The sequence below is a fragment of the Bubalus bubalis genome, chromosome 5, assembly GCF_019923935.1.
Source record: "Bubalus bubalis isolate 160015118507 breed Murrah chromosome 5, NDDB_SH_1, whole genome shotgun sequence".
In the NCBI taxonomy this organism is placed as follows: Eukaryota; Metazoa; Chordata; class Mammalia; order Artiodactyla; family Bovidae; genus Bubalus; species Bubalus bubalis.
The window spans coordinates 57,461,686-57,475,930 of NC_059161.1; the positions used below are offsets into that span (position 1 = coordinate 57,461,686).

General features: G+C 43.5%; 1 non-coding gene across 1 annotated transcript; it reads right to left on the bottom strand.

The window, feature by feature from the left end:
- Positions 1-13,266: 13,266 nt before the first annotated feature.
- Positions 13,267-13,338, bottom strand: TRNAC-ACA. The gene has a single exon. It is a non-coding gene; the product is annotated as a tRNA-Cys (tRNA).
- Positions 13,339-14,245: the final 907 nt, after the last annotated feature.

The following is a 14,245-nucleotide window of genomic DNA, read 5'->3' on the forward strand; positions in this document are numbered from 1 at the left end:
TCCTTGTGTTGCGGACCACAGGAAACAAATTTTATCTTAGAGAATAAAGGTCAGAAATAATGAGAGTATTGCCCAGAGGCAAATGACAATTCAGGAGAATGGGTGGCCAAGAAGTAAGTTCTCCTTTTCCCCCACCTGCCTCTCTCCCAATTCTGGCCACCCTTACAGCCAGTCTCTTTCACTTAGTATTTTCCTTCCAGATCATTCATTTCATTCACAGAATGCAGGGAAAATACATTCACCACAATTGAAGCGGCGTTGTGAGGAGTAATTACCCACTCCTGCTCTCAATGGCTTTTACTCAGGTAGACAGAGGAAAAAAACAGCTAGGACGAAGACACACATACTCTGCATGTCCTGTGCTGATGGGAAGGAGACTCCAGATAAACTCTGAACTGTAGCCCTTGTTTTCCTTCCTTTCAGGCTCCTGTTGGAAAAATATGAGCTGCTGGCCTGCTCCACTGAAAGATGCCTTTCCTTTAGCTGTGATTCCTAAAGGAGAAACAGGTAGTGGAAAGAAGGCTTGCTGCCCTGGAGATATATCAGAAGCATCTGGCAAGGGAGAAGGAACATCTGTACCATTAAAACTTCTCTCCCACTGTAAGGGAATTTGGTACCCCTTCATGAAGGCATGCCCAAACTTTTCCATCCTCCCCTGCTGAACATCCCTGGACTGGGGAGGCACTATTACAGATGCAGTTGCCCACATCCCTCAGCAGAGTTGAGTCAACAAAAACAGAGCAAGGACCATTGCTAGAGAGACTCTTCACTCAACCTCAAAGAAGCTGAACATTTTTTGCCAGACAAATGCAGAAGCTTTGCTGGGAAGGCTGTGATGGAGGAGAATATCTGAGTGTTGTCCCGAGGTCCGGGGCATCCAGACCGGGAAGGATGTGGAAGGCCCTGGTTGCCAGGTAATGGAAGAACTGGAGAATACAGAGCAATAAGCAAGCAGCAAGGGTAGCAACACAAAGATTGCCTAAGGGTCCTGCCTAGGAATGAGGTTTGGAGTGATGGTCAGAGGCAGGAAAGGAAGAGGACATACAGTGGTTGAAACTCTGGGCTGGAGTAGAGTTGAGCAGAGCCGGGAGCTGGCAGAGAGGAATGTCCAGTGGATGTGAATGTCCAGCTGTTTCCAAGGTGAGACTCTGGCTTGATGCGGCCCCTGTGTTCCCTCTGACAACAAGCTGACCGGAACCCCTCACACTTGGGGAGCAGCTCTGCTCAGAGGATTTACCTCATCACCCACAGGCCTCAGGTACCCCCTCAGCATCCTTAAGAAGATCCCTTTACTTCAGGAAAGGAAGGTATACTTTTCTACTCTTGCTTTGGTCTTTGATAGGAAATAGAGTTGACCCGTGAACAGCATGGGGTTTTGACTGCCTGGCAACGCTTAATGGATTTTTTTTCAATAGTGAATATCACAGTATGGTCTGTGGTCATTGAATCCTCAGATATGGAACCGTGAAAGGGGGGAACCAGGGCAATGGAGGGCCAGCTATAATTTAACACAGATTCGATTCTGTGAGGATCAGTAGCCCTAAGCTCTGTGTTGTTTAAAGGTCGATATCACTGCAAACTTTGTGTTGTTAGGGCTTATTTTTACAGCAAAACAATTCGGCTTCTCCCTATGTTGGATTTAATCCCCCGTATAAAAAGTCTGACATTGATATGGAGACTGTGCTCCTGTCCCAGCTCCCACCAACATCTCCCTGTGAACTCAAAGGCAAACAACATCTAAGCTACTCATTCCCTTCCCATCCCTCATCTCTGCAAACCTCACTCCTTACCTCCTCTTGTGCAGATATAAAGGATGACAGGATGAAATGCTTGTTGAACAAACACCTCCAGACAAGAGTGTATTGCCATGGACATCTGACGGCCAGAGCTTAACCGCTGTGATCTAAGGAGTGGCAGGACTCAGGAGGCGTGTTTTGGCTCACGTTTTGCAATGTTGTGCTGCGTGTCTCTGTTCCCATTTAGATTTTACTCTATGAGACAGATTTAAGCTAGAGGAGCTACTGACCCAAAGCCCCCTAGATTTGGACCACTGCTTTCTGGGATGCCATCTGTATCTTTGAACACACTTCACTCAGTCATGTCCTCTCTTTGCGACCCCATGAACCACAGCATGCCAGGCCTCCCTGTCCATCACCAACTCCCAGAGTCCACCCAAACCCATGTCCATCGAGTCAGTGATGCCATCCAACCATCTCATCTTCTGTCATCCCCTTCTTCTCCTGCCCTCAATCTTTCCCAGCATCAGGGTCTTTTCAAATGAGTCAGCTCTTCGCATCAGGTGGCCAAAGGATTGGACTTTCAGCTTCAACATGGAGTCCTTCCAATGAACACCCAGGACTGATCTCCTTTAGGACAGACTGGTTGGATCTCCTTGCAGTCCAAGGGACTCTCAAGAGTCTTCTCCAACACCACAGTTCAAAAGCATCAATTCTTCGGTGCTCAGCTTTCTTTATAGTCCAACTCTCACATCCATACATGACCACTGAAAAACCATAGCCTTGACTAGATGGACATTGAGATTATCAATTTCCAAATGATTGGAATAGAATAGAATGTGTATAAAAATCTGCTGAGTATAATTTGGCCTTTCTAATTATGGAAAAGATACTTAAGAGTTGTCATAAAAATTCCTTGAAATGGGGGTGGGGTTAAAGTGACATTTGGAAAGTGCTCTTGATTTCAAGTTGTTTTAAGGCTGTAAGTAAAGAATAAAGGTTAAATATCTAGAAATAAAATATATCAACCTCTTTACAAAGGCACCTATATGACAGCTCCAAGGCATTCTCTCTCAAATACCTCTGAGATGCTTGATAAATACACACACACAAAAAAGATAATGACCATCGCCACCTAGAACTAGTACTTACTCAATAACTATGTGACATCTTTGTATGGTGACATATTGTTACTAAACTTCTTGTGGTGATCCGTTGAAATGTACAGAAATATTGAATCACTATCTTGTGTAACAGGAACTAGCATAGTGTAGTAGGTCAATTATACTTCAAAACAAACTCAAAGAAAAAGAGATCAGATTTGTGGTTATCTGCAGGTGGTAGGGAAATTGGATGAAGTTGATCAAAAGATAAATACTAGGGATGTAACATATCAATACAACATGATAAACATAATTAACACTGCCATATCTTATATATGAAAGTGGTTAAGAGAGTAAATCCTGAGAACTCTCATCACAAGAAAAAAAATTTTAATAATTTGATCTATATGAGATGTTAAACATTGTAATAATCACTTCATGATGTGTGTAAATCAGATCATTATGCTGTATACTTTAAACCTACACAGATATCTATTATATCTCAATAAAATTAAAAGAAATATATTTTTAAATAAAAATAGGACTTACAATCATGCTACCACATCTTGGAGATATTTCTATTAATCATGAAGCTGATGAAATTCAATTTACAAAAGCAATCAGTGGCCCATGGTTACTTTGCTGCTAAAAGCCTAGCAAACATGTTGATCTGAATGAAAATAGTGAAAGTGAAATTCCTGTCTGACTCTTTGCGACTCCATGGACTGTACAGTCCATGGAATTCTCCAGGCTGAAATACTGGAGTGGGTTGCCATTCCCTTCTCCAGGGGATCTTCTCAACCCAGGGATCAAATCCAGGTCTCCCATATTGCAGGCAGATTCTTTACCATCGAAGCCACCAGGGAAGCCCAAAAGAAAATAGGAAGATGCTTTATGATTTTTCTGAGTGCTGCCTCCTACTTTGAAATGGCAAAGTTGGGGCTAATCAGAAAATCAGGCAGAAAAATCCAGGGGTAGACTGGGGAGGAGGGACATGGTTAGTGAAATCCTGGGGCAGATTATCAGGACAGTAGCTCATTCAATACAGTCTACACTGTAGCTCCCTTATGGTTTTTATACACGCGGTCAAGATCTATTACGATCCTCAAGATTTCTAGATTGTGGGCACCTGAGGACAAGAATTTTGTTCCTAGTTCACTGCAACATCTCCAGAATCTAGTGAAGTTATCAGGCACACAGATATACTCCGAAAGTTATTCAATGGAAGAAAGAGAAGGAATAAAGGGAGGGAGGAAGAATAGAAAGCTGCTTACATCCAACAGTAAGATTTCAACAGCTCTTGGGAAGACACTTGGTCTACAATGTTTTCTCATAATTGGAAAGAACTTTAAAGTACAAACCTTTTTCTAGGGAAATTGTTTCGAAACAAACCTCTTCTATTATGTCTACACTGTGGTATATCTAACAAGTGGTGTGGTGCTAGTTACATACCCCACTACCTGTTATAAACTTGTCTATATTTGAAAACTATGCTTATGTAGTCTTCTTTTAGAATTTTAAAATCACCCTCCCCTGTACTTATCCTTTGGTAATCATAAGTTTTTCTATATCTGTGAATTTGTCTTCTATGTCTGAGTTTCTGTTTTGTAAATAAGTTCATTTGTAACTTTTTTTATACCTACATTCTTTTGATGATCCCTGTCCTATCCCATATTATCCTCCTGGGATTCTTAGATCTAATTAAAATATACTTAGTAGGGAAGGACATTCAACCTGATCCCTGATCCCCTTCGGGGATATTCTTTCAGGAAATAAACTGAAACCTCCCAGGCTTCTTGCCACGCACCCCCAAACTCCATCTGCAACCCACTCTTTGCGACCCCATGAACTGTAGCCCACCAGGCTCCTCTGTCCATGGGATTCTCCAGGCAAGAATACTGGAGTCGGTTGCCAAGGCCTCCTCCAGGGAATCTTCCTGACCCAGGGATTGAACCTGAGTCTCTTATGTCCCCTGCACTGGGAGGTGGGTTCTTTACCACCAGCGCCACCTGGGAAGCCCAGAGCCAGACTGGAGCCCCCACCTACTTCTCTATCCGAGTTGAGCTGAGATGAAGGTTGAGTTCAGCAACCCCCACCTCCTCCCTTCAGAGCCAGCAGAAGCCCACAGGGAAGATTTCACTGACTCTGACTGGAGCCCCAGGTGGCTGAGTGGGTGTAAGACAAGAAGGATTGGGGCTGGGCCTCCCTGAATCTGTGGGGAAGTACAGCATCCCCACAAGAAGAAAGGGGCCTTAAAGAGAATATTCCTCATGTGGGAAGAACATAGGGATAATTGGAGAGGAGATGAAAGACCACTCAGTGAGGCTCAGCACTGTTCTCAGCTCACCCTGTCTCATCCAACCCTATACCTTTATAGCGGATGCAGTTAGCCAAGGAAACTCACACCTTCTGATCCTACACCCTGTAAAATATTGAGGCACTGGTTCAATGCTTCGTTCACAATTCAGCATGTTTCGTTTGGGGAGGATGAAAAGGATAATACTGAGGACTTCTACTTGACCATCCCCTGAAGATTGCAAACCCCTACTTGCCTTAACATCTCTCAGGTGGAGAGTTAGTTGATTGGTGAGTCTGCTTAAAGGTCTGGCAGTGTTCATGGGTAAGCTTTCTCCAGGGAAGAAAGGAAGAGGCATTCCCTACAAGACAGAAAGGAAACATGCCCAGAAACTCTTTTCAACAAACTCTCTTTCTATGCACTTTACAAACAAGGAATGGACAAGAGACGATAACTAACCCTCCTTGCATCTTAGGACTTAGCTCCTTAACTCTTAGTGTTCAAGGAAAGAAGTTTGGATGGGCACATGGGATAGATTCAAAATAGCCACAAGGGCTTTCAAATTCTCACATAAGAAGATAGAGGATTTTCCCATTCTCTACATCTGGACTGGACTTGAGACCAGCTTGACCTATAGAAAGTGGGAAAAAATTATATTCTGCCAGTTTGAGCCCAGGCCTCTAGAGACCTCAGCTTCAAATCATCTTCTCCCCAAATAGATACCATGTGAACAAGCCCACAGTAACCTCCTTGAAGGTGAGAACCATGTGGAAAGAAAGGTCTTGGGGATGCTTACACCACATGGAGCAGAGAAGAGTCACCTGGTTTGAAAGCATGTCTGGAAATTCTTAGATATGAGTGTGGCAGAGTTTAATTGCCTTCCCCCTTGAAAATGGGTTGGCCTTACTGACTCACTTTTAATGAATATGATGCAGTGAAATTGACTCTGCATGACTTCTGAGATTAGGTTAGAAAAAACAATACAACATCCACAGGCCTCTCTCTCTTGCGAAACACATCATGGGAGCCCTGAACTGACAACTGAGAAGTCTGGCTACCTGGAAGCCACCACATGAAGAAAACACACGGTGAGGTCACATAGAAACAAAGAAAGGAGCTGCCACTGTTTGAGTCTGCTCAGCATCAACCAGCAGACATGTGAACCCCCAGACTTCCAGCCACTCCAGGTTGGTGCCAGGTAGAGCAGAAATGAGCTGGTCCTGCCATGCTCTGCTGAAATTGCAGATTTATAAGCAGAATAAAGGTTTCCCCAATGGCTCAGCAGGTAAAGAATCCACCAGTAAAGCAGGAGACGTGGGTTTGATCCCTGGGTTGGGAAGATCCCTTAGAGAAGGAAATGGCACCCCACTCCAGTATTCTTGCCTGGCAAATCCCATGGACAGAGGAGCCTGACAGGCTGCAGTCCTTGGGGTCACAAAGAGTCAGATACGACTGAGTGACTATGTGCATGCGTGGAAGCAGAATAAATGTTAATTTAAACTACTAAGTTTGGGGCTGATTTGTTAGGTAACAGTATACAACAGATAGACTATTGCATGTTCTTATTCTGACCTGTCATAATTTAGTGAGTTCTGGTGAGCAGGTATGCTTAAGCTTCAGCAGCATGGATCAATGAGGAGGAAGCAACTGAAAACAAGAAACTAGAATGAAGAGGGATGAAGGTTGGATATACCTACTTCAGCTGCAGAGGCAGCTGAGGAGTCCAACATGTGATGCTTAAAAGCCAGGGGAACTCAAGTGAAAGGGCGAGGAGAAAGGACAATCCAGCCTATGTGAGTTCACATTTTCAGGCAGGCTGGCAGAGACCACGTACATGGTAGCCATCCACTCAAGAGGGCTAAAGACATTGGGAAAGTAATTCTCCATCCCAGAGGAAGGCCTTTCCTTTCTATTTCATGACCCAGTTGAAGAGATTAAGGGTGGACAAAAAACTGTTGCCTGCCATTGCTTACCAACAAAGAATGCTGCTTAATATTCCTGTTAACAAGGAATGTTACCCACCAGTAAGCCATTGGCCACCACAGCCACTCTTGACAGCGTATCCTGAGGGGAAGCTGCTGCTGCTAAGTCACTTCAGTCGTGTTCGACTCTGTGCGACCCCATAGACCGCAGCCCACCAGGCTCCCCTGTCCCTGGGATTCTCCAGGCAAGAATACTGGAGTGTCCAGAAAAATAAATGACCCAATCAAAAAATGGGCCAAAGAACTAAATAGACATTTCTCCAAAGAAGACATAAAGATGGCTAACAAACACATGAAAAGATGCTCAACATCACTCATTATCAGAGAAATGCAAATCAAAACCACTATGAGGTACCATTTCACACCAGTCAGAATGGCTGCAATCCAAAAGTCTACAAGTAATAAATGCTGGAGAGGGTGTGGAGAAAAGGGAACCCTCTTACACTGTTGGTGGGAATGCAAACTAGTGCAGCCACTATGGAGAACAGTGTGGAGATTCCTTAAAAAACTGGAAATAGACATGCCTTATGATCCAGCAATCCCACTGCTGGGCATACACACTGAGAAAACCAGAAGGGAAAGAGACACGAGTACCCCAATGTTCATCGCAGCACTGTTTATAATAGCCAGGACATGGAAGCAACCTAGATGTCCATCAGCAGATGAATGGATAAGAAAGCTGTGGTACATATACACAATGGAGTATTACTCAGCCATTAAAAAGAATACATTTGAATCAGTTCTAATGAGGTGGATGAAACTGGAGCCTATTATACAGAGTGAAGTAAGCCAGAAAGAAAAACACCAATACAGTATACTAACGCATATATATGGAATTTAGAAAGATGGTAACAATAACCCTGTGTACGAGACAGCAAAAGAGACACTGATGTATAGAACAGTCTTATGGACTCTGTGGGAGAGGGAGAGGGTGGGAAGATTTGGGAGAATGGCATTGAAACATGTAAATATCATGTATGAAATGAGTTGCCAGTCCAGGTTCGATGCACGATACTGGATGCTTGGGGCTGGTGCACTGGGACGACCCAGAGGGATGGAATGGGGAGGGAGGAGGGAGGAGGGTTCAGGATGGGGAACACATGTATACCTGTGGCGGATTCATTTTGATATTTGGCAAATCTAATACAGTTATGTAAAGTTTAAAAATAAAATAAAATTAAAAAAAAAAAAAAAAAGGAAAAAAAAAAAAAAAAAAAAAAAAAAAAAAAAGAATACTGGAGTGGGTTGCCATTTCCTTATCCAACGTGTGAAAGTGAAAAGTGAAAGTGAAGTCACTCAGTCGTGTCCAACTCTTAGCGACCCCATGGACTGCAGCCTACCAGGCTCCTCCATCCATGGGATTTTCCAGGCAAGAGTACTGGAGTGGGGTGCCATTGCCTTCTCCAGAGGGGAAGCTGGGATGGAAAAAAAAGAAGATACAGGCTCTCGATAGTTAAGATGCGTATCAAAGGAATCATTTCAATAAGCCCAGACTCCTGCATCTTCCCACGTAGAGAAAAGCACAAAAAATCATCAACTTGAAATGTCTGTTTTTGTGTGTGATTAACAGTAATCTTTTGTTGTTAGACTACATGGCTTTTGGGTTTTTGTTTTTTTCAACAAAAGTTCCTATGTATTCTGACTCCTTCTTTACCTCTTTGGGACAGTTCCTCAGAACTACCTGAGAGGCTGCCTTCTCAGGCTATCATCCTCGGTAAGGTCCCCAAATAAAATGTAACTAGCAAATTGCAGGTTTTCTTTTTTTCTTTTTCTTTTTTTTAGTCAACAAAAGTAACACACATGAAACCCTTAGAGGGATAATTAAGTGCTCAATTACTTGGACTATGTGTTCAGAGAACAGAAAGTTCCAGTGTGCTGAAAATGAAAATTACCTTCATACAACACTATTCATATTAATTCACCTCCACCTTAGGTACAAAGAGCTGCATTGAAGATGGGTCATAGATGCATTCTCTGGCTAGAAAATAATACCAACCTGTTTCCTAGAAATGAATGAAAAGGATTTGTGAAAATAAACCACCACTCTTGAGAAAGGGAAAGGCAAGACTCTGTAGCAGTTTGAAAATGTGACTTTGAAATTTCCCAATCAGCCCCAAATCATCATCTCCCTCCCAGGAGTGGTTCTTGGAAATCCATTGTATATTCATTTTCCTCCATGGAGTATTCACTTGAGCATCAGCATCATATTTTGTGTGTAAGTTACATTGAACCTCTAGCCGTGAGCGAATCCTGTGCTCTGATTTGAGGCAGGACATAGATGGGTTCCAGGCTAGACATTTGCAGCTAGACTTCTATTCATATTTCTAGAGGCAGAGGATAGATGGGCCTCAGGTTAGACACTGATATCCAGCTTCCTGTTTATACTTCAAGATAGAAATAACAACAGCAACAGGGTGAGTAGCTGGACTTTGTCTCCTGTGGCCACTTTAAGACAATAGTAATGGCAGGCGCAGAGACAGGCTAAGCCCTGCTGGCGTAAAGGATCAGGAGATCACAACTTCCCTATACTTGGGGCTGGGAAGATTTCAACTGCACATGCGCAGAAAGGCTCCTCGGGGGTCAAAGGGAGGGGATACCAGGCCATAATAAGTTGTGCTAACTTCACCAGTGGCCCTTGAGCTGAAATTCACCTTGGCTAAAGGATGCACACACACATAAGGGAGAACTCGGAGGCAGATCAGCCATGGGATCAAAGCAAGACGATCGGCCAGAGGAAAACAAAGACCTGGAAGACTTTACCCCTTACTCTCTCTCTGAGCTCAAGCATGTGTCTATCCACATGTACTCTGCTTTTCTAATAAACCCCTTGCTTTTCTCTCTGCCTTCCATCTCCCTGTCAGAATATTTTTTTCAAGGTAGACAGGGTCTGGGGCCCAGACCCTAGTCACTGGCGCTCGTGGTCTGGTGGTTAGGACTTGTCGCTTTTGCTGCTGTGACCGGTGTTTGATCACAAGTCAGGGCACTAAGATCTCACTTCAAACTGCCGTTCACAGCAAGCTATCACTCTCACTGTATGTCTGAAATCATGCTCAGCATGAATGGAAAAGAATCAGTGGAACTGAAGCCATAGATGCTGAACACTGGTTAGGAGTTGAAGGGTAGTTTTATCTTGTGTCTATGACTGTCTGAAATAATCTTATATTCTATTCTCACTGCGGGGTGTTACTACAGATTTTCTACCCATTTGCCAAGAAGAGTACAGAGAAAGAGAGGAGTGTCAGAGAGCTGTATTCAAAATAATTATCTGTTGCTCTTGGTAACTAAGACTTGCAGTAAATTAAATTAGAGGAAACTATGGTCCTTTTTGATTTTCAGATGGTTGAATCTTTTAAAAAGTGGACTTAGTTTATTTTTGGATTTTATGGTTCAAATATTTCTCCGAAGGTCAGTAGGCCTTGGGAAGGTTTATATCCCATATTTAGACTTCTAAAGCTATGTTTTAAATAAGAGTATTTGGGATTTATCCAGAATTTGAACTAAAAATAAGAATTGTGAGACAAGTAGGATTTTCACAGCCAACCCAGTCGTTTGCATGTCCCCATTCAAGGCCATCATTAGAGATCCTCTTACTTCACAGCCACATGTCATAGACCCTTCCAGTGTCCTTTTACAATTTCCTTGTCTTATTCTTCAAAGTCTTCACCCTGTGCTTGCCCTTTGGACTTGACAAAAGAATTTGGCTGACCGAATGTATACACTGGGATTTTTGCAGTTCCAAGTAATAGAATATTCAACTCAAATTGGCCTAATCCAAGAAAGAAATGTATTGTATCGTGCAACTAGAAATTTCAGAATTTCAGGTGCACCATGGTGCAAGGGCTCAAGTGATATCTCCAGGACCCATTTTTTTTCTCTGTGCCATGACTCAACTAACTCTACTTTGATTTCATTCTCAGGAAGGCTCTCCCTGTATGAACCCTCAAGTGGCTGCTACATGCTCTGGGAATAAGTTCCTTCGAGGCCCAAATCTGGTAGAAAAGAGTGGGGAATCTTTGACTCAGAATTCTCCAGAAAAATCCACAGAATCATATTGACTAGATTAGGCTAGGTCTTATGCCAAGAAAATATGTTACAGCCATTGGCTGAGACTTCAATCCCAAGAGCAAGGGCCTACTCTAGGCCACAGGAATGAAAGGGAGCAGGAGTGGATCTCAAAATAAAAATAGGGGCCACTGATAGCAGCAAAAGGACTGGATACCAGGGAGGCAGACAACAGATGTCCATCCGTCCAGCTTAGAGCATTAGCTCTTTCTCGGTCTCATATAGACACAATCTGCTGTGCTAAGTCACTTCAGTCATATCTGACTCTTTTCAATCCCATGGGCTATAGCCCACCAGGCTCCTCTGTTCATGGAAGTCTCCAGGCAAGAATAGTGAAGTGGGTTGTCATGCCCTCCTCAAGGGAACTTTCCAACCCAGGAATCGAATGCAGGTCTCCTGCATTGCAGGTGGATTCTTTACCATTAGAACCACCAGGGAAACCCAGGAATACTGGAGTAGGCAGCTTATCCTTTCTCCAGGGGATCTTCCCAACCTGGGAACTGAACTGGGGTCTCCTGCATTGCAGGTGGTTTCTTTACCAGCTGAGCTAATACTCCTGCCATATTGAGCTCTCCATACTCAACTTGCCATGCTCTTTCCACTTTGTGTCATCCCATATGCTGGGATATGTGATAAGAAGTCGAGTCTATTGTCTGCCTGCCATGAAAGAGTGTAAATGAACTTACTCCAGGTACATAATTGAGGGCTTTGGACCCTGTCCAATGAAACACCCTAACAATACCAGGATTGCTACAGACCTGCTGAAATGAGCATTGTTGCTTCCAATGCATATTGATCATGTAAACTCAAGAACATCTAATTTTAAAATTTATCCTGCTGTAGGAAGAATGATGATACAACATCTGTAGCAGGAGATGGGAAGTTCTCAGAGGCACTTAACATGGTGGCCAATAACACTGGGAGTGCTTTTTCTCTATTGTCTTAAAAAAATATTTCAGTTTATCCTCCAACTAATTAATCCTTTTGAAACTACTTGGCACCTGATAAGGTCTATTCAACCTAGAGAAAAATACTTATTCAAATTACGGATAAAGTCGTCACCTACCATATCAATAAACCAAGGATGTTACAGCCAACAAACCATCACCCACTGCAGCCTCCCCTAAAGGTGCACCCTGAAGGGATTCAGGGTGGAGTAAGGCAGGATCCTGTCTAAGACAGTTAAGGTGCATATCAAAGGAATGATTTTAGTGAGCCCAGACACGGGGCTTCACAGGTGGCCCTGGTGGTAAAGAATCCACCTGCCAATGCAGGAGACGTGGGTTCGATCCCTGGGTTGGAAAGATCCCCTGGAGGAGGAAATGGCACCGGACTCCAGTGTTATGGCCTGAAGAATTCCATCAACAGAGGAGCCTGAGTGTATACAGTCCATGGAGTCACAAAGGGTCAAGATATGACTGAGCACACATACACAGTCTCTTCCATCTTCCCAGACACAGAAAAGCATGCTAGATTCGTTAACTTGAGATGTCTGGCTGGCTGTAAGTAACCGTAATCTTTTGATGTTCCAGTCACCTAGTTTTTATTGCAAAAACTTCTGTATATCCTGGCTCCTCCCTTATCTCTTCAGAGCAGTCCCTCAGAGCTATCTAAGAGGCTGTCTTTCAGGCTAAAGTCCTCAGTTTTGTCCACAAATAAGACATAATTCTTAACTTTTAGGTTGTGCATTTTTTCCCAGTCAACAGAATTATCTGAAGAACTGTGAGTTAAATAATAAAGAAATAGACTTATTTTGTTATTTTTTTTAGCATATGAACAGAGCCAAAAGGAGAATTTCAAAAAGAGCATATTTCATTAAACATATATTTATCAAGAGCCTGGGAAGTGCCTTGATACACCTTTGAAATGATAGAGGTAAGATCCTTGCCCCCAAGGTGCAAATAATCTAGTAAAAAACAGTCTTGTGAACAGTATACACATTTAAGTGAAGTGAAGAGAAGTGAAGTCGCTCAGTCGTGTCCAACTCTTTGCGACCCCATGGACTGTAGCCTACAACGCTCCTCCGTCCATGGGATTATCCAGGCAAGAGTACTGGAGTGGGTTGCTATTTCCTTCTCCAGAGGATCTTCCCAACCCAGGGATCGAACCTGGGTCTCCTGCATTGTAGGCAGATGCTTTACCATCTGAGCCACCAGGGAAGTCCATATACATTTAACACTCACATTAACACACACATTACCAGATGCCCCCAAGCGTGCCAGGAACGCTGACTGAGAACCACTGCACCCTCCCCTTGGCTCTGCCAACATTCCCACCTGGAGAAGAGGTGATCAGTGTTAGACTGTATAACATCCCTGGGCCTGCTTGGCATCTTCCAACAGATGACTCTTCCTTATTTTTTCACCTCCCCTTTAATCCTGCTGCATGAAGACCATCTTGGCAGTTTCTCCTGCTTTCCTTATTGTTGGGAAAGGCCGGTGAATTGGAGAGAGGCTCACTGGAATAATTTAAAGGCAACTCCTCACTTGCAGAAGCAATGCTCCAGTTACGTAAGATAGCATCAGGCCACCCAGGCTTCAGCCTGTGCCTGAGGCGGGTATAGGCTAGTGATGGCTTCAGCTAAAATAGCCAGTGAAGCAGCAGTGGCCATAACCACCCCAAAATTGTCATGAATTGTGGGCTTCATTCTGAATTGAGGGATGCTGCTGTGTGTGGGAGAGGGATTGGTTAGATCAGTTAGTCAGCAGCAGGAGGGCTGGTAAAAAGTAACACTTATTTGATCTGTAATAAAAATATCATGATTATTTACATTTTTTGAAGTCCAGTATGGAAATTTTATCTACTTTCTCCACCTGCCTCCAGCCTCTCAGTTATTTCTTTAAAAGAAAAAAAAAAACTATTGGAGTGTAGTTGATCGGTGGCTCAGCAGTAAAGAATCAGCCAGCCAATGCAGGAGACGTGGGTTTGATCCCTGGCTTGGAAAGATTCCCTGAGGAAGGAAATGGCAACCCACTCCAGTATTCTTGCCTAGAGGATTTCATGGATAGAGGAGCCTGGCGGGCTACAGACCATGAGGTTGCAGAGTTCGACACAACTTAGGGACTA